This window comes from Lissotriton vulgaris, chromosome 11, assembly GCF_964263255.1.
Source record: "Lissotriton vulgaris chromosome 11, aLisVul1.2, whole genome shotgun sequence".
In the NCBI taxonomy this organism is placed as follows: Eukaryota; Metazoa; Chordata; class Amphibia; order Caudata; family Salamandridae; genus Lissotriton; species Lissotriton vulgaris.
The window spans coordinates 471,052,625-471,074,999 of NC_141699.1; positions in this window are offsets into that span (position 1 = coordinate 471,052,625).

Below are 22,375 nucleotides of genomic sequence, written 5' to 3' on the forward strand. Positions count from 1 at the left end.
GCTTGTGAATAGCGCCATGTAATTGTGGCTTGTGAGGAGCATGTTCTCATTCTGACTTGCTGTGTTCCTTGTGAATTGCACCTTGCATATATTCCTTGTGTGGAGCATGTCATTTTTAGAACTTGTGGACTTTCATTGTGAATATGGCTTGTGAATAGCGCCATGTAATTTTGGCTTGTGAAGAGCATGTTCTCATTTTGCTTTGCTGTGTTCCTTGTGAATTGCGCCTTGGTTGTATTACTTGTGAAGAGCTTGTCTTGTAAATATGACTTGTGAATTGCGCCATGTGGTCATGGCTTGGATGGAGCATGTTATCATTACGTTAGGCAGGAGAGAGCTGGATCTCTTTCGGGTGCTTGGGGATAACGTTTTGAAGATGTGCGTACGTGTTATGAGAAAACGTGGAGAGTTACTATCTTGAATTTCCCATGTACTACGGTCATTGGGAAATGATTTTGTTTTGAGCTGCCAAAGGGTTAATATCTTGAATTGAGATGGCAGTATTTATTTTAACATGCTGTTTAACATGCATGGTTAATTTGAGCTGACTATAAAAGTCAGTGAGTGTTTTGATGGTTGATTGGTTTCTAAGTCTGCCTATGTGCTTTGTCAGCTTCTTGATGGAAAGGTAACATCTTGTGCTGAGCGTAGGGCTCTGTTCAGTTAACATTCTTTTTGAATTGCGTCTACGAATTTGTGTTTGTTTTCCTTGGAGCTGATGTTTCATGTGTCTGGCTCTTAGGGGTCGGTAAGTTATAAATCAACCAGTCGGATTGAGATAAGGGTTTGCACGGAGAAAGCAGTGTTCTTTTAAATGTGCTACTTAATATGCATCCACAGACGTGTGGAGAATTATTTATGAATGCATGATTTAAAATGAGTGAAATATTAGAAGATGGCCCAGTTGGTGTGCGCACGCTACGGGCTGTTTTCATTAATTATTTCTTTGAGGGTTTTCCATCTGGAAAGGAATGTGCTGGCCGGTGTTTTGCAATGATCACAGGTTGAGAATAATAAATCTTGCCCAACAGTGCACAGTAACATGTGCTTTAAATTAGTGACAGGCAACCGTGTGCTTTTAAAACAAATGTGTTCTCGTTATTATTTTTCCCTGATGCAAACTGGACCTTTTATTTTTTTTCTCAAATGTAGTTGTTTTAATATGCAGCTGTCCAGCATACGTTGTTAACCCACTCAGTTGGAAAATAAATGGCTGTTTGATAATATATGAATCTGGCCCTTTTCCTAGGTTGAATTGAACGGCTTGTACGCTGCAATGCAAAATTAGATGTTGCCCCTGGTTGAAAAACATCAATGATGAAATGTGTTTGCATTTTATGTTATTTTAACATTATTTTCCCTTTAAACAGCTGCAAGTATATTGTGATTTTGTTTTTTATTTTTTGGATGGTAGTGTGTATAGTTAGGGTGGAGCAGAATATATTATACTATTTTGATTAAAAATGATAACTATGTGCTATGTGTCCCTTACATTAGTTTAATTTGCATTTAGTTACAAGGCTCGCCTATGTACTTTGACAAGCTGTTGATAGAAAGGTAATACCTTGCATGGTAAATGCAGTGTTCATTAAACATGCTGCCTGATATCAGAGAAATATTAAACCCAACAGTCCATGATAATTCGTTTTTTCAAATAAGAAATGCATAGTATTGTGTGCAGAAGCAAATTGCCCCTTTCTGTGTGTTGATCTGCATGCTAAATAATTGCCCATGTTTCAAATGTCCCTTGCCCTCTAGTTGAATTAATTAGAAAAAAGTGTTTTTTAGAAAGTGGAGCTTTTGCATATGACTGTGTTCCACATTTGAATTTGCTTTTGTTAGTTAGAGAATCAGGCCTGGGAACAGCTTACAAAGAATGTATTTGTCGACCTTGGCAGACCAGCTGGTTTGTGAAGGCGGGTTTTTTCCTCTGCAGGCTCCGAACACGGCCTGTCTTGTTATGATTGGCCAAAATCCAATTTTGTTCCGCGGACGGTGTGTTTATGTAAAGGGGGGTTAACTCGCTCCTCCTGGCTGTCGGCGCAGGCAGCTTCATTGCCCGCTGATAAGGGATGCTTGCACATGCAGAGTAGTTGGCAGACTCTTGGCCCTTGGAGTTAGTTCGATACAGTAGGCCTGGGTAGGCTTCCCTGATTAGAGACTAGAGATGCTTGGATCGAGTGCTTGGCAGTGCCTTCCCCTTGCAGTGAGATCAACCCTTGGCAGTGATTCAAATTACTTCACACTGTAGCCTGGCTCCTGCGTATTCTGAAGGGAGGGGCTGTCTCACCGAGGATTAGGGTACGACTAGGCCCTTCTGGCTGTGTATGTAAACATTGGATTTTGCCCAAACAAATTTAAAAGTATATGATTTTTATTATGTCTTGACTTTAGAAGAATGTTTTTAATTAATTAAGTTTTTTTTTTTTCGACAATGAAAAGCACTTGGGGTGCTTTTTAAATGGAAAATTTTATCCTGCAAGATTAATGATACTTGTTTTCTTGTCCTAGGTTGCTGGGTTGTGGTGTTCGGTGTGTGCGTCGGCCCACCCCCCCTCCCACTCCCGTTATTATGTTCGTTTTTTATTTTCATGTTTTTATGTTAGTTTATTATTTTTGGAAGATGGAACCAGACCAGACCAGACCGGATTGGTGGTGGATCAACGGCGGAGGACGTGCTTCCTTGCTACCGGATGCTGACGCAGGGTGGTGACCTACACTGATATCCAAAAAAAATTGACTCCCAAATTTCCCCTGTGCTGAACACTGACTGAGCTCGTCATGAGCCTGGAAGGGGTTAATTATATTGCAAAGCCAATAATATTCTCTTCTTGGATTTTGATAATGTTTCCCGCAAAAGGATTTGGTTATGCAATTACTTGGCCTGCATTATTCCCATGTTTTTCTTTGCAATCACTACGAACAGGCCCCACTTTTAAACAAAAAGAAATGTTTTTTGTTATGCAATTCCTTGGCCTGCATTATTCCCATGTTTTTCTTTGCAATCACTACGAACAGGCCCCACTTTTAAACAAAAAGAAATGTTTTCATGGTTTTGATGTTTATGAAGTACTATCTTTGCTTTTTAGGATGCAGTCACCTATTATAGTTTTCCTGTTTTCTGCAAAACAGTTTTTGCCAATGAAGGACATTTTTTTTTTAAATGGTGGTACACACATGTGTTCCACAGTGTGATGAAAACTAGGTGCTAACTGTTTTATGATATTGTGCTTTTACATATAGTCCACATTTACATATATATATATCAATGCTTAGTGCCACATCAGCTTTCTTGTAGGAATGGGGTTGTCTTTATTTTCCTGTTATTACACTTTCACTTTGCTTGATCCAAGGGTGGTTACCCTAGACTTTAGGTTGTCCTGGGAGGTGTGTCCTTTAGTATGATTATTATTAATGTTTGCCCAGACCTTGAGAACAATTTGTCATGTTTATTTCTCAGATTTCACCAAATGTTTCCTTAAGTTGACCAATGTCCGTAGGCCTCATTTAGGCCCTTTGTGATTTTTATTCCACAAACAAGCCCCTACGCCAATAGATTTCATGAGTTATCATTAGCTTAAGTTGACCAAAGTAGGTAGGCCTCATTTAGGCCCATTGTTATTCTTATTCCACAAACAAGGCCCTACACCAATAGATTTCATGAGTTATTATTAGCTTTAGTTGACCATAGTAGGTAGGCCTCATTTAGGCCCTTTTGTTGTTTTATCATTAGAAGTTGAAACACATTTATGGGTAGATGCATCAACGTTGTCATTTGCAATTCCTTATTTGCGAAAAATAAGGAATCGCAAATAAGGAATCGCAAATGGCAATGCATCATTAATTTCGCTATTTTATTGAGATTCGGTAAAAATCGCAATTTTTACCGAATCCTAATAAAATTGCGAGTTTCAAATAGCGAATTCGCAATTCCCATTCATTCCTATGGGCAGAAATGCCCATAGGAATGAATGGGAATTGCGAATTCGCAATTTGAAATCGGAATGCATCAAAGCCTTTCAAGGGTGGAGAGGGGGGTCCAAAGGACCCCCCCCTGCACCCATGAAATGCACTTTTACATGTGAGTTACATACACACATGTCCTAAGGACATGTGTGTCTGTAACGTAGACGTTTAAAAAATGCATTTTTATGCGTTTTTACACATTTTTGCAAATTACCACGAAGTTCAACTTCGTGGTAATTTGCATTTGCAATTTGTAAAATCGCAAATGTTTTGAGGATGATGCATTGCATTTAAGGAATCGCAAATTTGCGATTCCTTAAAAGCAATCGCATTTTTGGAACTCGCAAAAAATAGCGAATTTCCAAAAATGCTTGATGCATCCCAGAAACCAATTTAGGAAGTGCAAAAGGCCGATTTTTGCGAATCGCACCGTTTGCACTTCCTAAAAAGGTGGCTGCATCTGGGCAATAGTTCTTAAGTTGTCCGAAGTAGGTAGGCCCCATTTAGGCCCCTTGCTGTTTTCATTCAACACATAAGTCCCTACATCACTAGATTTCACCAGTTATCACTAGAAGTTGAGGTACATTTAGTTTGAGGATGCTTTGGATAGTTTCTGTTCTTTTCAGATCAAATCTTAGATATGTTTCAGCATTCAAGTCAAGGGTGCTTTGATTTGTTTTCAGTTGGTTGTTAGATTTCTATTCCCTACATGAAGTTTCAGGTGGAATTTCTTTAAGTTGTCATTCATTTTAGAGAGTTTTTTGGTTTTTGATTTGTTGATAGATTATGTTGATGTTTGTTTATATGGATGTTACTGTTTATAGCTGTTCGCAAGATAAAGATCTAAGGGTGGAATGTAATGGCAGGGTTTTTGGCTCTATTTAGCAGTGATATAGACTTTAATCTTGCTCACATTTAGGATAGGTATTCCTAGCATATGTTGGCCCTTTTAAGCCCTTTTTCCAGACCTAGAAGAGGATAGCTGCTTAATATGATGATAGATCCCTTATTCTTGACTCTAATCTGTCTATTGCCTATTGGCTTTGACATTCTTGCTTATAGTAGAGGTTGGATCCTGTGGTCCTGACTTTATATTACACATTGGTATGGCTTATGTAGGTACTCTGACAGAGCTAAGGGGTATTTCATCCTTCTCAGGCCTACAGGCCTAGAACTAGAGGGACTCCATCTTGATGGAGCTGAGAGGCTTTTTAGAGTAAAGGTAAAGTTTATAGTTAAAGCTGTTGTTCGCTTGGAGAGAACCGGCTCAGGCTGGCCCTTATCGAAGGAATGTATTTTTCTCCACTCCGAAGACACAACTTCAGGCTGGCCAGCTGGGAACGTGTCCTTGGTACGGGGAGGTACAAGAATTTGGTGGGCGGCAGGTTACTGGCCGTAACTTTCCATGAAAGGACAAGCTTCCATATTAGCGAGCTACAGGAGAGGAGGAGTGTTCATTCCAGCTTGTGTTCAGTCCAGCTTGTGTGCAGCGCAGCTTGGAGGTCAGTTCAGCTTGGAGCTCAGTTCAGCTTGGAGCTCAGTTCAGCTTGGAGAGAGAGAACAGGATGTCTGCTGGAGCTGCAGAATAGAGTGCAGTTCTGGAATGGAGAAAGAAGGCAGATGATTGCTGAAGATGAGGAGAGAGAGCAGTGCAGAGAGCATCAAAGAAGGCCGTCAGCTGGAGCAATTGAACCAGAGGCGTGGTGATGTGGTGAAGGAGGGAGAGACAGAGAGAGCCCTAATCCCACCAGAGGCAGAGAGAAATCTTCCTTCTAATAGGTGAGGTAGTCTGAACTAATCACACTTACATCTTAATCTTATCTTTATTCCCTAGGCTTTTGTATTGCTAATCCTTTTCCTTGCAGCAGTGTGTTCTATCTATAGTCTTTGTCAGTTACATGTGGATGTGTCCATTATAATACAGATCTGTGTATGTGTCTTTATCATTGTTACAATAAAGTGATCCCATTTAATTAGTGAACTAGTGTGTATGAGTTTGTTTATGATAAAGCTAGCCTGTCTTCAGAAGGGAGTAGGAGCGCTTAAATCAAGGAATAACTCAATCACATAGTGTGTATATCTTTGTCCCCATACAGTGAGGGTAATCCCCTTTCCTAGTCAGGTATTACTGTTTGAACAGATGCTACCCCTGATCAGGTAAGTAATAGTGAATAATTAGGGAGATAGGAGACCTGCAACTAAGGGATAAAGTTAGTACACCCTCCCATAATCCTGTAAACAGCGTCTTCTGTTCCAAAGCATAGGTAACCTTTTTCTCCTAGTCAGATGTTCCGGTAAGTCTGAATAAATAGGGAGAACAGGGAGCCCTTGAGCTAGGGAATTGTTGACACTAAGTAATTCGGCTATCCCATAATATTATTGTAGTAGCAGACCCTTAGTGAAGAGACAGAGAACTGAAGGTGTTCATAGGAAAGTGGTCGTCATTGGTAAGTGGCGTTAGTGAGAGCACTGTTTGCGGTCAGTGCGTATACCCACATGACTGTGGCTTGTGTTAAGTGAGAGCACCGGAGGGATACGGTGCGGAGGCTTGCCAGATTGTAGGCCGTGTGTAAGTGAGAGCACCCAAGATTGAGGGGTGTGTAGGTCTGCTGGATTGCAGACCGGGTATAAATGAGAGCACTGGGACTGCAGACCCATGTGTGTAATGAGAACACCAGGGAGGATCCTGGTGTGTAATGGTAGATAATCAGAACTGCCCCAGGGTAGAATAGTCTGGACCCATGAGGTCGCGAGACTATAAGGTATGAGTGTGGTGTAGGGCATGGATGTCCTTAGTAATCAGTGAGTATTCTTAGTATCCCTATAGATTTAGTGGTGTTTCTGATAATATGAGCTTGTATATTGCGAGTTCCCCATCCTCAGGTAGGTACCCAGGTGCCTGGATAGATGGTCCTGAGGAGGGATGTGGTTACGTTTTGGCTGGGTTAGAGGGGCCCCTAGGGGCGGATCCCATCTAAGCAGAAAATCTGGCCATTACAATAGGATAGCCTCTAAACATGCCCGCACGTATTCCCTCCCCCAAAATCTCAATAAAAATGAATGATTGCGTAATTTAGACGCGACGAATGTGGTCAGTCTGGGCCTGGGTACTGGCACACACTGCACTAAGCAATAAACCGTTTTCGGGGGCGGGGGGGGGGGGGTTTATAAGTGCGAGCATGCGCGCACGAGATTTCAGTATCCACATCACGGAGGCAACATGTGAAGAATGGGATGAAATGTCATAAAACATTCTTATTAAGTATTGTGCTGATAGAGCTGGGCGCAGCACAGCTTGGCAGTGCTGCTATGAATACAGAGAATCGGGCATTGGTGATAAAAACTCCCTCCTTCTCTCACCCACCCCTTCCCCCAACCTCCTCCTACAGAAAAATACAGCACCGGTAGGTGGTGCAGTTGTAAGACTTGAAATTAGCGGGAAATTAGCCGTTTTGTATTCGTGTTGACCGTGTATGTACTGCATCACGCACGCTGAGGTGTCGCGATACCTGAACAATGGGAGTCTTTATCGAACTCCAGGTGCTTTTTTTTTTTTAAACTTCAGAAAGGTAAAGAGCGGATTCAACCCAAAGGACCAGGGGCGTAGCTAGAGCTTGTGGCGCCCGGGGCTATCCCTCAGATTGCCGCCCATTGGGGGGGGTGAGGGAGGGTGCTGGGGACAAAGGACGGCGAGCACTTGAAAGGTGGGTGTAATTTCTGGTATTCATATGACTTTCCTTCATCTTTATTGAGTGATTTTAATGTTTGCCCGTGAGAAAGTGTGAGTCCTAGACGTTGAAATGTCACTCATAATCACAATGAAATTCCGAAAGTGCCACATATAGCAATCTGAAACCTTGACAGCTATGGCGTGGGCCACAGACTCAGCCACCCACCCCTCTGAACCTGCTGCTGCACTCCTTTTACCTCACTCGATCCAGGCAGGGTCTCTATGGCAGGCAGGGGTGGTTCGGTTCGAGCTTTGAAACCCTAATAACTTCTGCTGTACTGAGTTTGCAGTGCAGCAGCCAGACTCTCAGTCCAGAGAGCCAGCAAAGCAACGCCAAAAGCTGCAAGCACCAGGCCAGAATTGACTCCTCGCGAGAGCGTAGCGGTGAAGCGCATAACGCGTCACTGCTACGTTCTAATCACGAGGGCTGGCCAAAATGTCACTACAGGGCCGTCATAGCTGCCAAGGTTTCAGATTGCTATGTGTGACATTTTTTTACATTTCAGTGCAATTATGAGTGGCATTTCAATAATTTATGAGTGACAATTTCTCGCAAGCAAAACCAAGCAATGAAGTCCATGGGAACGTATAAATATTACAAATTATACTCTTTTGAGCGGTGAGAAACTCTAAAAAGATCTTGAAACTGCGGCAGAGCACCTGAAATTAAAGTTTCCTATTGATCACCAAATGTCTGCTTTTTATACCTAGGTGTTTTTTGTATTCTGGGGTTTGTATGCCCATGCATTATTATATGAAAGGAGAAAACTATTAATTTCAGATTCCAAAGTATTTAGGATTAAAAAAAATCAGGATTCACTGTGTTACAATTTGCATGAAGCAAACAACAGGAAGCAGCTACGGATAGGTCACATTATAGTACTTGGTGTCATGTGACACAGAGAGCCAGCTGCCCTTTGACACAAATGTCACCTGATAAGTAATGTAAACCCTTCTCCCCACCATAATAACAAAAAGATAAAACTAGGCGTGGACTGGCCCAAAAGCAGCAGCAGATACTGCTCAGTGTGCACATTTACCCTCCTGCCAAAAACAAGGATTGCTGCCTTCACTATTGCTCTCTATTCTGCCGCAGATCACATGTAGTTCCTACTCTACCAGTCACTTACTTTCAGAGTTACCATCAGGCTCTGTTGGTATTTTATTGTCCTGGCTGTTACAAAAATTCCGAGAAGCCCTGAAAGTCGATATTTTTCCCCTCATAAGCACATATTTTAAACAGTAAAATCAAAAACACTTTGCAGTGTTCTGGAGCTAAGAAGTTAATAACTGTCTCATAAATAAAGTAAAGACAGAAAGTAAAGCCCCTATATACACTTTACAAAGACATTTTTTTTATAACTCGCTCATGCTTGAGTCTTAAATCGACACGGTCTGTGGTGCAGAGCAGAGTGCAGTAGCGCAATGCTGTCTTTTAAAGACATCTCGGGCACCTGGTCACAGCGTGACCGGACAGGTGTGTCCCAGCAGAGCGGGCCAGCAGACAATGAAGTAACAGACCCTGCTTTAGCCAGCCTTTGCCTAGTGGCCCCCTCTGGGTACTCCCTGGCAATCAATCCGATGCAGAGGAAATGTGCACTGCAGGCCACTCTGTCCCACGTGGGACCTGGCCAAAATAGGATGTGAGGCCCCAACAACATGGATCTTCTTCGTCAGCTGCTGAAGTAATTAAAATTAAATAGTCGGGAACAGTCTGCTGACTATCGGACTCGACAACCGAGCATTGAAGCCTCAGGCTGAGGCGCAAAACATACATAGGTCACAACCAAGGTGCACACTATGTCAATCTTTATTTAAATAGTGTCTCGACACTAAATCAGTCACCCCGAGAGCTGCGATCGTCCCGGTCGGCGCGCAGCCACCATCATGGTACAGTAGATGTCGCAGCTGAAAATGAAGTACTCGCACTAAGTCTAAAGCTGAAAACGCAGGGCAGGCAGGCGAAGATAACCCACATGATAAACAAGCATTTGCAATGCAATAGGTCTCGCATTAGGAAAGTTTGAGCTATTGGTATTGTAAATGACAATTTTTTTTATTTATGTGTTGGTTTTGAAAATAGCTAAATTAATATCTTTGTCATTTACAATGCCAATAGTTTTAACTTTCGCAAATGTGACACCTATAGCATTTGTAATGCAATATGTGTTGTATTTACGTGACTTAGATGTATTGATATTACAAATAACAATGGCTTTTAATTTTTTTAAATAATTAATACTTAAATAAAAGTTATTGTAATTTATGATGGCAATAGCTTAAACTTTTGTAAATAACTTTTGTGAAGATTATGTTCAGTGTATTTACGCTGTAATGCTTCGATTTGTGCGAAATCAGGGACATACAAAGTGAAAAAGAATCCTCATTTGACTAGACTTGGGGCCACTTGGATAGTCAAATGAATAAAAAGGCTGGTGTTACACACGCAAAGGGGGCAGAGTGCCTGTGTTCCTTCTGTGAGGCCAACGGATCATAGATTGATGTTTTCCCTGCACGTGAAATATGTCAATAGTTCACTTGTGCCAGTCATGAAGAGCACAAGTGCACTCCCCGAGCGAATCGATCCTCTGTGTCCGGCTGTCCACAGCTACGGGATGATAGATAGCGATACAACCCCCATATGCAGAGCTCGCAGCGCCACAGTTTCCTAAAGTAAAAGCAGCATGAGAAACTAGAAACTCGCATTACAATAATGGACGCCACGGCTTAGTAAAGCGAAAGCACCGCTGTGTACTGTATGAAGTTACATGTGGTTAACTGCAAGAAAAGCGCATGTCTGTTTTACGCTGTAATTTTTCGATTTGTGCAAAATCAGGGACATACAAAGTGAATAAATGCAGTACTAGAAAGTAAACAAAAAGAGGACTTTCTGAGCTACACTGGCAAGGTGAAAAGAGAGACCAACCTGCTGTTTTCTTGATATTCTGGTACTTGTAGTTTTAATTTTATTCCTAAATGCAGATTTACAAACACTGTTCCAGGACCTATAGAAAATCGGACTGACTGAACTACCCATGCCCGACATCAGCAAATTGTAATCTATGAAAACAAGTTAATTTGATGCACATTCACATGCTGGCTTTAGCAAAACATGTATCACTAACTCAAGTAACAAATAATAGTTCTGGCTGGTTATAGTTTTCCTGCAATTCAGTACCCTTATTTTAAAATCAATCATTTCAAGTAAAGTTATAATCTAAAGCTATTTCTGATGTAAAACATCTAGATAACCGGAGCAGTAGCTACGGTCGGTGAGATCACATGCTGTCACCCTCTAAGGAAGCAGCATTCCCGGTGAAAGGTCTGGGGGCGCCTCCCAGCTGACTCTTCGCCCGAGTTCCCGTGCTTGCAAGGCAATGTGATATTTGGTAAAAAGAGTCTGGCGGTGACTTATGCCTTCTAGCATGAAAGTCTGGCCTCATGCAGAAAATTACATTGTGCAAAGAAAGTGCATTATGCAAAATACTGTATTAACTCGTGCACCCGCAGGCTGCGTTCTTTCCTGCAGCAGCCATAGTAGTGAGTGACATGGCGGAAGTGATTCAAAGGGCAATTGAGGGGTGGGGCTACATAAGATCTACTCCACTGCATGCCCCAGAGCCTAACCCTGCTCGGTGTACATTTAAGAGCGCCGTTCGGTCTCACATGAGGGGGCGTGGTATCTTAAGTTGCGTCGCTTTGGGAGGCAAGATAATAAATAAAAAAGCCCAGCCATACTGAAAGAAAGGCGTGCGCCGCCTTGTAGAAAGTGACATTTAAGGGAGACTGCTGTGAGGAAAAAAGCCCCACCCGCCATTGTTTGTATGTGCCGTGCTTTGCTCAAACATGAAGCACAGCGCCCAGGCGATGAGGAGTGCACGCTCCCAGAGCCTAACCCTGCTCTGTGTACATTTAAGAACTCCGTGCGGTCTCTCATGAGGGGCGTGGTATCTTAAGTCGTGCCACTTTGGGAGGCAAGATAATAAATAAAAAAGCCCAGCCATACTGAAAGAAAGGCATGCACCGCCTTGTTCAAAGTGAAAGGGGCTGTGGCTTGCGGTGAGCTACTCGTAAATGCCCACGCAGTGGTTCGAGGTGCCCGCCACATCCAGAACCGGTCATAAGACAAGATATAGTTGCAGCTTATTTATCTTATGCAACTAATAACCATTGACAAAGCCAATAGTCCTTACTGGTTGTAGGTATGATGTTACTTCTTGTATCACATATCTGGATGCAATGACAGAAACAGCAAAATATAAGTTGGGCGGCACACTATGCTAAACACAGATTTTTAGCGCAAGTGTTTAAAAGCCACGCCCCTAATTAGTGGCCATGCCCCTTTGAGAGACCCCCCAGTTTTTTCATCACACTTAAAGCCCTGGTAATACATATTTTATATTGGATGTACTCAGACATGCCGGTGAAAACTAGGTACATCCCCTTTTCCGAGAGCCACCGGAGGCCCTTCTAGTTTGTCTTCAATGTCCACTCACTTCTCTTTGTTCCCGCGTTTTCTGTGCATAAATAGCCAAGACGCCAAACATGGAAGTTCACTGACCCGACTGAGATTGGCCTAGGCATACTGCACCACAGGTATGAGCTTCCTTCCCCTAGTTTCTTTCGTTCTGCGTGACCGGTCTCCTGTCAAGTAACAGATTTCTGCCCTGGTTCGCACAAGCCCAACATCTCTCGGGAACCGCATTGGACACCACAATGTTCCCCCTCCCCTTTTTTCAGTCGTTCACGTTCTCTGTCTCTGAGGCCCTTTTCTTATTTTACCAGGTGGTGTACGGGCTTACTGCTTTTCCTTTTTCTGACTCGTTCACCTCCACGACCCCCGATCCTCTCTGCCACTTTACGAATAATAATCATTATGCCCCTTGTACTCTGCGATGTACACAGGGGTGCCCTCCTTTAACCCTTCTGAACTTCACCATGTCCGCATTATCAGCTCCATCACGTATACACGCGTTCGACGCTTTACCCCCGATGTACGTCACAGGCATAATCCATGTCCCTCTACTCCCGGCATTATATGTTCTTGCTCTGCGCGCACTAGTAGGTCCAGCTGCCTCTTTTCTGCTAATCCAAGTGCATGCAGTGCAATATTGGAGTTTGGCTTTCATCTTCCTCACAAAGGGCGCACACAGTTTAAGATACTGTTGCGCTCAGAGTTTCAAATACTGTTCGAAGCATTTTTTAAATACTGCATGCACCCTTAGGTCTCTCGGCCTCCGGCACATTAGGCACTTCTGCAACCCTCTGCCACTCAAGCTTCTGAACCTGTTCCCATTCATTCCCGCAACTGCGGGGCCGGCGCAGCGGCGGGGCCCCCTGAGCGCGAGGCCCTGGACAGCTGCCCATACCGCCCATGGCTAGGACCGTTATGAAAATGCACTAAATAAATAAATAAAATAAAAATATATATCCAAGCCCTGTACAGGAACGAGTAGGCTCCGAAACAGACTGCAGCCAAAAACGGGAGAAGTCCTTTCCCCCACCTCCTTGAAGCCGGCAGCGCTCCAGTCACAAAAGGGCTGAAGGGTTTCCGCACATACCACGTTGGAGTGATACAGCGCACACCGTGAGTGCACAGCCGTGTCTTACCTCACGCGTGCTGCCTTGGGTTCACGTCCTCTTAGCATTGGCTCCCGTGCCTCTTGGGTGTCCCGCTACCACGTTTTTCTTTTGCCTTTGAACCCAGGTATCCAGCAGCCTGTATGTACCACTGATGCCCAGCCGTTTCTCCAGCTCTCGCTCGCAGGCAGCCTGACGCAAGCGTAGCAGTGCAGTCACGTGACGCCCTAAACCCGCCCTCCATGTTTTTTCATACACATTTTGCGAAGGTGACCTCGGCAGTCTGAGTGCCTGATGTACTGTTCTCACACTACTGACAGGCCCGTCTCTGCTGACCGATCTCTTAACTGCTGGCCAGTGTGCATAATAACATTTCACAAGGCACTGCTGATGAGGAAATCAAGAATGCCGGGCGCGAAAGCAGTGGGAGTGCACGTCGCCGTGAGCGTGCACATCATCAGATCGCCGGAGAAGCGCCGGAGAAGACACGCCGACCTCCGAGGCTGCTTGCTGCCTACACTGACCCACTGCAGAGGGAGAGGGACACGCAGAAAGAGCCAGGTGAGTGGGTGGGGGGCAGAGGGTGTGTGTGCGTGTGTGTGCTTCCGTGTGGCTGTGTGCGTGCGTGATTGTGATGTGCGCGGGGGGAGGGGGGGAGCTGGCTGGCTGGCTGGCCATGCGCGTCCACGATGTGCAATCGGCACTCGTGCACCAGCCTACGTCCCTTGAGGAGCAACTTGCTGACAATAGGTCGAGAGAGCTCGACCTAATAATACAAAAATGAAACCACATTTGACATTTTAGAGGAGTGAGGAAATCTCACTCTACTTACTTTGAGAGGTGAGCTTCAGCTGCTGCAAACTGGTACGCGCCGGGCCTCCTCGTGAACACAACCACTCGAGCTGCATGAAAATTCAACAGCCGAGTGTGTTCTGGGATCTAGAAGTCACGGCGCCGTTCCTGTGCTTGAGGTTAGAGGGTCAAGTTTGCTGCTGCTAGTGCCGGCCGCTTTTGCAAAAATCGGGCAAGACCGCGGCTCCTGTCTTCTGTTAAGTGTAAGTCTCACGCTATTTACACTGTTGAAGCACCCTGTGCCCCCGGGCCCCGGCCAGGAGGTATATGCTGATTCTTAGGCTCAGCTCAGCTGTGGGACCCCGGGGGCGGCGGAGGGTTGTTGACCTAATCACTGCCTTCCGCTCACATTTCGAAAAAATATAATACCTGCGTGGTCTCGTTTTTTGGGCTGCAGTGAGAGTGGCGAAATGTGCGCCGGCGGGACTTTCGCACGCAGGAAGCAGTGCAGATAAGGACGGCAGCAGGCACACAACCGAGCTAGCTTCTAGCAAGACATACAGACAACCGAATGTAGGGCCAGTCGAGTCTGTCACAGCCTGGCCACAAAACAGCAATGTAATAATCTTTTTATTTACCCGGCCATTCTGAAATATTTCAAGCAATGTGTCCGTTCTCATTTACTCAGTCACACTGACATATTTCAAACAATGTGATCATTCTTCGCTGATTGCATGCTAGCTCATGATGAACAGGCGAGGACGGCAATGAAATCCGCTTCCCATTAAAGGTTGCACTTAAAACAAGGGTGATTAAATCAGAGCTGGATTCACCTGCTGCTCGAAATGCCTGAGACACGCAGCTGCGGAGGGAGCGTCCTACGCTGGCTGGAGCTTTCAGCGGGACGGCTCTGCTGCGGCGGGCTCTCTCCTTATTTCAGATAACAAGCATTGGCGGCCGCACAAGCATTGGCGGCCGCAAAATGAAATAAATACAAGCAGAAACAAGCGAAGGATAACGACGTGAGCATGCACCTCAGCTGTACGTGAGCATGCACCTCAGCTGTACGGGAGCAAGTCACGCTGTGCGCGTTTCCATGTGCCGTGAGCATGCACATCGGACGTCTAGGGAGCCCGTCATCACCTTCTGCGTCGCCTGCTGTTGCCGAGCCTGAGCCGCTAACCCTGCACACCTGAGGAGGAAAGACCGGCCTCGAGAGCAGCGGGGGACTCCTGAGTCAGCCCGGTGAGTAGGGGGGGGACGTGTAAATACTGTGTTTTTGGTGCATCAGGCTAGCGAGACAGGAGATGGGCACTTCGAGTGTTTGGTTGCGCGTGTGTGACTGTGTGTTTGTGCGCGTGAGCCCGTGGCGGGGGAGGGTGGGTGAGGGTGTGTGTATGCAGTGTGTGTGCCTGCGTGTGTGTATGCAGTGTGTGTGCCTGCGTGTGTGTATGCAGTGTGTGTGTGCCTGCGTGTGTGTATGCAGAGTGTGTGTGTGTGCGCGCAACTGAGAGAGGCATGGCTGACTGAGATCGGAGATGTGCACGGCTCCGGGGGCTGGGTGTGCGCGTTCACGCTAGGATATCGGCGCTCGTCCACCTGTATAGGTCGCTTCAGAGGCAACTTGGCAGCAATAGGTCGAGAACTCGACCTAAAAAGGGGCTGTGACCCCTTACAAGTTGTTCTTCTTCTGATCCTAATTTAAGGGGGCATGCTGCTGCTGGACACCAGGAGGACCGCAACTGGGGACTGCCTTCCTGCCTGGAGGGCCTTGTGAGCTGGCCCCTGGGCCCAGCCTTTGCCCCCTGCCTGCCAAAGGACCTAGCTGGACTTCTTTTGGACTTGTAAACTTGTGTCCCTAAAAGCGCCTGGGCAGCGCTTTATTTCTCCTCCAGAGGAGCACTGAAACTTCCCTTCGAGGGCTGGGAGCGATTGTTCCTTTATTTTAAGTGGCGCTTGGTTTGTCGTTTTTCTAAAGAGTGCTACATCGTCCCAGTCCTGAGTGCTCTCCACTTTTGTCTCAGAGTGCTGGTGGCCGCAGCGCGAAGCTGCAACCAGATGGATTCCCCGGCATGGGGATCCCCCATTTTTTGCTTTAATCAGCGCAGGTGCCCACCCTGCGACTTTGGGTATCGTTTATAACTTTAATCGGGTGCCACCCCGCTACCTGCTGAATCGCCAGGGACCCTATCTTTAAGCGGGAGCCTACCCCGCAAATGTGTACCTTTAAACAGGAGCCTACCCCGTGGTTTTACTGACTTCATTGCCGCCGGCCCCGGGGGCTTCCGGGCAGAGTGCTGGGCCCGCCTCCTAGACGCGCTTGGATTGGTCCCCGGCTGTCAGGGTTCCCACCGCGTCATCCTGGGGCCACGCAGGGATTGGCCTGACCTCGAGGGCTTCCCCACGTGCACCCAGGAAGCAGCGCGACCCAGAAGGCAAACCCGGCGATGTCTCCCATGGGCGGGGCTTCCAGGAAGCAGAGGAAGCCCCTCAAACGAGAAAGGCCGGCAGAGAGAAGGCGAGGATCCTCGCGGGTTCAATTACTGCTTCCCCCCCGGCTTGGAGGAAGCTGCGGCCAGGCTTGCAGGCGTGCCAGTGCGGTCCTGGTCCCAGGAGGGCGGACCGGGCAGAGGGAGTCCCGTGGGCAGCCTCGTCGCATCTACACACAGCAAGGGAACTGGGCAGAGAGCCCCCGCATTACCGAGTCCCGCATCACGGAAGGAGCACCCACCTCCCTGAGTAGTCCGTTGGGTCAGGAAGGGCTGGGGGGGGCTCAGAGGGGACTATTGGTGGTGCCCGTTGGAGGACCTGTGCGACCCCTGCATTCTTAAGCAGCCCCGTCTAGCAGCGGGCTGCCACAACACTTTGGGGGCAAGTATCTTCAGAAGTTCCCCGAGGTGTGGCCCCCCACAGTGGTGCCTGTTAGACCTGTCAGTCCTTTGGGTGGTCCCTCCTAATATTTCTCCCCTTTTTGACCCTCTGAATTCTTGTGCACTACATTTTTTTGTTTGGTATTGACCATAGGTCTCTGGGTGCCTCATTATTACTATTTAGTAATGTGGCGCAGGTGCTCTCGTAAAATGGAGGAAGAGTAGGTACCCTCACAAAACGGTGGCCTGCCAACTGACAAAGTTTTACCTCGGAGCTTGGCCCATAGGTTAGCATTAGAGGGATCTAGAACCTTCCGGCCCATTATAGTGACCTGGGCCTAGGCTATATAAGGTAAGCCTTGCCCTGCCTAGGTATTAAGTAGATGAACATTGCCCTGGTGTCTCCACACAAAAGGAAGAGGCTGTCACTTTCACTGGATTGTCCCAGAGCAACTGTTGGGGCTTGTGCTGATTAAAAAGTACTGCCGCTTTGACCTGTGGGGGTGAGAGCTGTCCTGAGGGCACTGGATAACTACGAGTATCAAGAAGGGTCTGTGAGAACTGCCCCCTCCCTCCTCTCTAGCGACACCGCTCCTGCGGGGATGTAGACTGCGTGTGCCTGCCCAACTTATTTGTGCTGAGGAGCGCTGAGAAGAGACTCCACCGCTGACCCCCCCCCTTTTGGACGATTTTGCTGGGGCCCCATTGTGGCGTGGAGGTCGCGTGATCTGCGACATCAGGCTGGGGGCCCTGTGAGGCTTTGGTGGGGTAGTGAGATTAGGTGTGCCCTCCTATGGGCAACGCGACTCCCTCCTAGGGTGAGAAACCGTTAATCGATCCGACGCCTGTGCAGCTGCCCCTCACTGAGTAGATCTTCGTTGAGGGGGCGGCGCGGCATTGACGCGTCCTTCCCTTCGCGCAGGCCGAGTGGCGGGCTTGACGGCTTTCCTGAGTGGGCGGCGCCGCATTGAAGACACTTCTCTCCCGCGCAGGCCCAGTGGAGGGCTTGACTTCTCTGGAAGGAAGCTCGGCCGTTCGGAGGAGAGGAGTGGCTGCCTGTAGAGGTGGCCAAGCAACGGCAATCTCGTCTGGGCATTGTAGCGGAAGTGTCCTCTCCCCAGCGCAGGCCCAGTGTGTAGACCGGCCTTGCCTGCGAGGGAGCGGACGCTTTATCAGAAGACTGCCTGTGAAGGTGTAAGTTCCCCAAGCTGCTTGTGACGGCTAAAACTGCCAATAAGAACTTCAAGCCCGCAAGTAAGCAGGGATTTGGGCGCTGGTGCGGGACACAAACTCTGAGAAATCTCCACTGGGCCAAGTGTCAGGCCTACTTTCCTGATCCTTGGTAATAGATGTAATGTGAGCCAAGGGAGCTTAAACTGATAAAACTACTCTACTGGATCCAGGGATCTGCCATCCATAGAACTGCTGCTGGTTCAACACTATAGCTAATCAGAAGCCAGGGCATTGCAGGTTACCAGATCAAGTGCATGTTTACTGACTGAAATTAATGCACGTTCTTGTTTTACTGGGAGTATATAATTCTGACTCCTGCTACATTAATGCATATTCCAACCTTACTAAAAGAGATATGCCATATTGTTTCCTTACAGAAGTAATGCACAATCTTGCTTCCCTGAATAGATGCATTTTGTTTTCTTGCTGCTTGTTTTATTTAAACTGCAAAGTAACTGCCTGAAAATTAGAGTATTAAGTGGATTTGCTGAACTCATTTCCTCTGGGGGAAATGTTCTTTAACTAAATGCAAAGTTGTGCTCTTATTGATGCAGGTAATCATATGTGGAAATGCTCAATGTGTTAAAGTGATACATTGCTAACGGAGTAAGCTAATATAAGGAATTTTTATAAAGCATTATATTATTTTCTAACAAGGTGTGGTGTCATTTTCCAAGTGGAGGGGTGCAGGGTTACTGAGTGAGTGTGACGCAAGCATAACACAATTGCCTTGAAGTTAGGCTTTCCCACTCGAGCCAAGCTACCCTAGGTGGACCGGTGACCCCGGGTCCAACAGTGCCTATGTTTGTTTTTGGGGGCATACTCCCACCGAAGTCCCGAGTGGGACTTAGGGCTTTTGGACTTGGCCCTTCTGGCAGGTTCATCCCTAAACTTTTTGCTTTTAATTGTGACAACAATAAAACAACAATAAAAAACTTCTGGCAGTCCCGAGGATTAAACGGGCATGGATGGGGGGCCGATGTTTTCCTCGCCATGCGGCTACATTTTGAAACCAGCTCCCTGACCTTATTCGTCTTGAACCTAACTATCTCCGTTTCAGGAAACAGCTGAAAACCTTTCTTTTTCCATGATTAATGAAGAATGATTAGGTGTCACAAGATGTGCTGGGATGCCCTTGGGTATCTATGTGCTAAATAAGTGTGTATTCATTCATTCATTTAAAAGGCCAATGTCCGTATCACCAGCCGCCCACAATGTCGAGGGAATGGCAGCAAACTCAGGAGGGAGGGGTTCATTTTTCGCGAAACTCTGCCGAGTATGCTGATTAGGCGATTGAATAGTTAAATACACTACATCGGGAGAACAATAAATCTTTCCATGTAATTTCTTCAACAGGTCCAATCCTAACAAATTTTCCTCACAATATAACGTAAACAAAAATGGGGAATCCACCGTAACTGGGCCTATAGTAAGTGGGAGAGTCCTTGAAATGGGGCTCACTACCGGTATTCCAGAAAACCTGACAAAGCTATTATTTTGCCCAGACAGAGCAGCCCCTGGGACCAGTGAACGAGCAATCAAACTATTCATTGCACCCGTGTCTATTAGAAAATCCTAGACAGTCCCCATTAATTGCCCTTTAATATAAGGCCCTCTCTGACCGACGGGTACTGACACTTGGCCCCTACTTTGTCCGTGGCTGTCCTATGCATAGCTATACCTTTCTGGCCCATCAGCTCCATAATTCTCATTATAGTATTGCCTCCCTCTCGGATTATCAAAGCAATTTCCCCCTGGCTCACCTCGTATAACCTCTTCTCTTCTCATGTCACTCCAATCTACTCCTCCTCTTCCTCTTCCTCTCGTGGCTCCGTTCTGCGCTAAGAGGAAGGGACACTGAGCTCGCCAATGCCCTTCCTGTTTACAGTAAACACATTGGTTTGCTCCTAAAGCAACAGCTGGACCTCCTCCCCGTCCAGCTCCGACCCTTCTTGGGACAAACCCCCATCCTCCTCCTCTTCCCCGTCCCCTGGCTACTTGTTGTAAAAACTCAAGTCTTAAGATCCTTCGTCTTCTTGTCAGACTTATCTTTGCTCTCGTTTTTCCTATGCTCATAATATTGGGCTATTCTTAAAATAACAGAAGGAGTAGAGGTGGTCCAAGTACTTTCTGCTGCCTGGAGCCGGGCAGATATTTCGGACAGCAGATTAGTCACAAAACGATTAACGAATAATCTTATCCCATCTTCCACTGACAAATCCTGCCCACTAAAATCAATGAACACTCCCTCAAATCGAGTGAAGAAATCAGACACACTCTCATCCTTCTTTTGTTTGCAAGCTGGTGATTTATCCCAATCCACCTTCTGGGGCTGGATTAAAGTATGCATATATGTAATGATCCGACCCGGCAAGGCTAAAATTTCTGGTCTAGGTTTATCTCCGGGTTTCCGATCCTTGTCCCAATCTTTAATTTGATCCCAAGTTCCTCCTAACTCATTAACGTGATGATCGTGCACCTGTCGCCATACATCGACAGGGACCAGTAACTCAAAAAATAATTCTATATCAGCTAAGGTCCTCACGGCCGATGAAGTGGCCTCAGTAAGTTCTTTATAGTAAGCACTGTTATTTTTTCGAGGGTCAAGTAATTCGGACTTCAGGGAAAGAACCTCACTCCTTTTACAAGGGGTATAAACCCATTGCTCTTGGAACCTGGCTTCAACACGGGCTTGAATAATTTGATTACCATTGTCCCGGACCTCAGGGATTTTGGGATGGTAAATGGGATGAACTTCCCACATCGGATGCTGAGTCCCAATTCGGGCATTTAGTGAACAGCCTTTCTCGGTACTTAATTATAGTCACAAGATTACTGTATACATCTTCTAATCCTAATTCAAATTTATGTGCCCGGTCCACCATATCATATAGGACCTGTGGGGCTCTCCCATCCTCAAAACATTATTCCCATAGGGAAATTAAACGATTGGCCATAGTTTCTAAAGCATATTGCTGCATAACTGATTTGTAATCTTTCTGTAATTGTATGAATGGCCTTCTACACCCATTGGGATGCCTGGTCTATCACCATTTGTTTTTTAGGCCTCGTGACCTATCAATGCGCGCAAGCACGCGCATCAGCCTCCCTCCCTCCTAATTGCATTTTTTTTAACGCCCGCACAGCACATCAATGGGCTTCGCCCAGCGTGCGCTCTGCGGCTTCTCGGCTTCTCCTCCCCTAATTATACATGGCTCCGTTTCCCGGCGCACGCATTTGTTCACATTTTTTTGTTCTTGCCTTTCATCTCCTACCCGTCTTATCCCATTGTTAACATTTCCGCACCTCCGTCCGTCTGTCTATACGTCTCTGCTTTGTCGCAATCTGCCTTTTTCCCACAAGCCTTTCTACTCTGTGTCCGCACTCTGCCTCCTCAGTTTCCTCCGCCTCTGTTTCACTGCTCGTCTTTCATTTCCGCACCTTCGTCCGTCTGTCTATACGTCTCTGCTTTATTGCAATCTGCCTTTTCCCACAAGCCTTTCTACTCTGTGTTCGCACTCTGCCTCCTCAGTTTCCTCCGCATCTGTTTCACTGCCAGTCTTTCTTTTGTGACCTTCTCTCCCCCCTCTTTCCTTTCAGTCTACCCTAATTTCTCTTTTGTCATGTGCCTATCTTTCCTATTCCTCAGCCTTGACCCTCTCTCCATCCTGTCTCACTTCCTCTGCCTCTTTCTTAGTCACTCTCCAACGTCTCCGTTTCCCCCCTTCGAATCTCCATCCTGTCTCACTTCCTCTGCCTCTTTCTTAGTCACTCTCCGACGTCTCCGTTTCCCCCCTTGGAATTCTGCAGAGATGCCACCCAGACCCCAGATAACACATCGAAGTCAGACTCTGCATAATAACACACCCACTCCAATGTCGCATAACACAACCCACCCAGACTCCAGATAGCAAAACCAAACCGTACACTGCATAATAACACACCCACTTTGATGCCAAATAGTAACGCATCCCACCCAAATTACATATCCTGCTCACACTCCCAGTCACCCTCAACCTAATACCACATCTAAACTACACTTCACATATTTGTACAACCCACCCAGAGTCCACATAAGACATCCAAACCAGACTGGATAATAGCACATCTCACTCAGATGCCACATTATTACTCGTCCCGCCCAGGCTCCATATAGTAATGAATCCCACCTAGACACCAGTTACCACATCCTACTCCCACTCCC